A 4,291-nucleotide genomic window follows, 5' to 3' on the forward strand; every position below is an offset into this window, starting at 1 on the left:
GTGGGTCGGGGTCCCACAGCCGGGGTCGCACACTGTCTCTACTAAAATATAAAAATTAGCTGGGCGTGGTGGTGTGCACCTGTAGTCCCAGCTACTCAGGAGGCTGAGGCAGGAGAATGACTTGAACCGGGGAGGTGGAGGTTACGGTGGGCAGAGATTTTGCCACTGCATTCCAGCCTGGTGCCTGAAGACAGAGGAAGACTCTGTCTCAAAAAAAAAAAAAAAAGTTATCAATGTGATGTAAGATTAACTTTAATATATACAGAGATACAGAAACATAGTCTTAGTAATATGGATTGCATTCAGGAATAAGTAAACACATTTATCTCTTAGGTCTGTCTGCTGAGAGTGCCTAGAAACACACCCTCACAGCAATGAGCACACCTAGAACTCAGATTTCGAATCTCTCTGATAAAATGTACCTGGGCTCCTAGAAAATGTGGCTGATGGGGCCAGGCATGGTGGCTCACGCCTATAAACCCAGCACTTTGGGAGGTCAACGTGGGTGGATCACGAGGTCAGGAGTTCGAGACCAGTATGGCCAACATAATGAAACCCCATCTCCACTAAAAATACAAAAAATTAGCTGGGCATGATGGCACATGCCTGTAATCCCAGCTGCTTGGGAGGCTGAGGCAGGAGAATTATATGAACCCAGGAGGCGGAGGTTGCAGTGAGCTGAGATCGCGAGCCATTGTAACTCCAGCTTGGGGAAGAGTGTGAGACTCTGTCTCAAAAAAAAAAAAAAAATACGGCTGACTCGGCCAGGTGTAGTGGCTCACACCTGTAATCCCATCACTTTGTGAGGCCAAGATGGGTGGATCACTTGAAGTCAGGAGTTCGAGACCAGCCTGGCCAACATAGAGAAACCCCATCTCTACTAAAAGTACAAAATTAGGCTGGGCTCAGTGGCTTACGCCTATAATCCCAGAACTTTGGGAGGAGGAGGCAGGTGGATCATGAAATCAAGAGATCAACACCATCCTGGCCAACAAGGTGAAACCACGTCTCTACTAAAAATACAAAAATTAGCTGGGTGTGGTGGCATGTGCCTGTAGTCCCAGCTACTCAGGAGGCTGGGGCAGGAGAATCGCTTGAACCCGGGAGGCAGAGGTGGCAGTGAGTGGAGATCGTACCACTGCACTCCAGCCTGGGTAACAAGGGGGAAACCCCGTCCCCAAAAAAAAAAAAAAAAAAGGAAATTAAGGAAGTGTTTTTTAAAAATAGGATATGATGAAAGTATCCAAAAGCTAATCTATAATAGCTTTCAAGGCCACCAGGGATAATTTGAGCGATGTAATAATATAATACTGGATGAAATGAAGAGTGTGAAGAAGAAGTAGCTGACCTAATTAAAAGATCAACGACATGAATGAATTTCAACCGAATTTTGGTAAATAAAAGAAGCCAAATCCAGCAGCTATATATTATATAATTCAATTTATTTGACGTTCTGAGAAAGGTAAATTTATAAAACAGAGGAGATTAATGGGTGCCAGGGGTTGGGGTGAAAGGAGGGTTATGTGACAATGGTTAAGAGCAAAATAAATATCCATAAGTCCATACTGATGTAAATAAATATCAAATAAATAAATGTGGTAAATGAAAATTCTCCCTTAGCGAAGAATTCTAACTAATAAATACAGAAGCAACAAGTGAAACAGGCATGAAAGGAAAGTATCTTGGGCCCCCAAAATCACTAAGCTAAAGGGAAAACTCAAGCTGGGAACTGCTTAGGACAAATCTGCCTCCCATTCTATTCAAAGTCATCCCTCTGCTGGGATAAATGCATATCAGATTCCCGCCTTTGGAAAGGCTATTCAGAATCTTAAAAGAATTCAACCATTTGTTTTTCACCTACTTTGACCTGAAAGCACCCTCTCTGCTTCCAGGTGTCCCACTTTTGTCGCCTTTTTAGACACAACCAATGTTCATTTTACAATGTTGATTGATGTCTCATGTCTCCCTAAAATGTTTAAAACCAAGCTATGCTCTGACCATCTTGGGCACGTCAGGACCTTCTGAGGCTGTGTCACAGGTGTGCATCCTCAAACTTGGCAAAACAAACTTTCTAAATTAACTGAGACCTGTCTCAAGTTTTTGGGGTTCACATAGGAAATTGCCATTTGGAACACCACAGTAATAATGGCTGCTGCCAGGATCCACCAATGATATCTACAATTAGCGGAAAAATAGAAACAGAGTATTTGCAGGTATTTGCAGTCTCAAAGAATCTCTTCCTGAATTTACTAATCAGTGTGGTAATTAAGAAATATAAACACAGCATCGCTCTTGCTGCTGCCCTGAGGTGAACTAAAGCCAGCAGTCCCGCATCACGTCGAAGCCCGGCTGGGTCACTGGGGCCCTCAGGAAGCTCAAGGCCCAAAGTGTAATCGGGACCATCATACTGGCAGGCTAGGCCATGCCCGGGGCCCTCACTAAGCCCAGTGCTGGGTCAGCAAGGCGTTTCCATCAACCAGTTTTGCAAGGAGTTCAATGAGAGGACAAAGGACATCAAGGAAAGCATTCCTCCACCTGCCAAGATTTTTGTAAAGCCTGACAGGACATTTGATATCAAGATTCCTATTTCCTGAAGGCAGCAGCTGGGACTGAAAAGGGGGCCTGGCAGACAGGGAAAGAGGTGGCAGGCCTGGTGTGTATGAGATTGCCCGAATCAAAGCTCAGGATGAGGCATTTGCCCTGCAGGACGTACCCCTGTCCTCTGTTGTCCAGTCCATCATCAGGTCTGCCCATTCCCTGGGCATTTGCATGGTAAAGGACCTCCGTTCAGAAGAGCTTGCAGCTTTCCAGAAGGAACAAGTCATCTTCCTAGCTGCTCAGAAGGAGGCCGATTTGACCACCCAGGAAGAAGATGCCAAGAAGTGATCCTTGCCCTCCCAACTTCCAGATTTCAAAGCAAACAGCTGGGAAGGGGGCCAGATGCAAAGGCTGTGCCCAAGGGGAGGAAGGGAGGTTACGCTAATATGATTGTTTTCATGGCTTTGAATGATATGTCTTTGTACATCTAGCTGTATCAAGGCATCAGGCCTGAATAAACATTCTTTCTCACCGCCCCCACCCCCGCCAAATATAACCCCAAAGTTAAAACGGAGCTTATTTTCTTTTCCCTTGAGTATGGGCTGGACTTATGGACCCACTTCTATGTATAGACTGGACAGGGAAAAATAGGGAGAAACCTATCAGACACTACCTTAACCAAGTGTTAAAAGACAAATTTTAGAAAATTAAGTTTGGCATACTTAATTTCAGCAAAGAAAGATTCCTGAATCAGACAACACTCAGAACCAGAAGAGCTTCAGAGAACTCTATAAAGTGGGCAGGGAATATTTATAGATAGAAAACAGAAGTGCTCTACAGAAACAGCTTGACTGGTTATAGCTCAGCTTTGGCCTTATTTGGAAATGGTCTGATTAGTTGCCAGCTTGTAACTGGCTGAGACTCAGCTTCTGTAATTGGCTGACTCAGCTATTTGTTATAAAAGTATACTCCTAAGTTAGGCTTTGTTTACACAGCAAGGTAGGTTGTAGTTCCTTACATAGGCACTAAAGGTAGGGAGGCAGCCTCAGGACAAATTTAAGTTAATTTAATACATGTGATCATGGTCGACTAACCAGTAAAAAATCATGTTATCATGCCACCTGATATCACACAATGGGAAAGCCACAATCTGTTTGTGGTGTGCTTCCTAAAAACGCACAACCTCAGTCTCATCAGCAGAATGTTATTGCCTTACTGGGTTCTTCTTGCCTGCTGGCCAGAAGTTAAACTATAGGCTGAGGGTGATGGCTCATACCTGTGGACTGAAGTCAAGAGGGCATGTTTTCATTTCCGTATCAAGGTCACGAAAGACAAGCTAAGACGAAGAAACGATTACACACTGGCCAAGACTAAGACATGATAAGTAAATGTACTTGATATCCTGGATTGGATGCTAGAACAGAAAAAGGGCATTAGTGGAACAACTGCTGAAATCTGAATAAACTCTGCAGTTAACAGTACTCGTACCTATGTTATTTTCTTAAGTTTTGGTAAATATACCATGGTTATGTAAAACCTAGTAGAATCTGGGTGAAAGGCATATGGCAACTATCTTTGCAACTCTTCTGTAAATCTGAAATTACGAGCAAATAAAAAGTTTAAAAACTGGACAATGACCAAAGAGTTCATTTTTTAACGAAAAGTTTTAACACACCCATAGTGTGCTGAAAATGCCAGATGTGCACATAAAAGAATGTATGTGTAGCTCTGGGTAAAGTATGGTTGGTTTGGG

General features: G+C 43.5%; 1 pseudogene; it reads left to right on the forward strand.

The window, feature by feature from the left end:
• LOC116545124 overlaps positions 1 to 3,183 on the forward strand; it is a 6,319-nt pseudogene extending 3,136 nt beyond the window's left edge.
• The last annotated feature ends 1,108 nt before the right edge of the window (positions 3,184 to 4,291 follow it).

Source organism: Sapajus apella, unplaced genomic scaffold (genome assembly GCF_009761245.1).
Source record: "Sapajus apella isolate SASKATOON/1434 unplaced genomic scaffold, GSC_monkey_1.0 scaffold247, whole genome shotgun sequence".
NCBI classification, from domain to species: domain Eukaryota; kingdom Metazoa; phylum Chordata; class Mammalia; order Primates; family Cebidae; genus Sapajus; species Sapajus apella.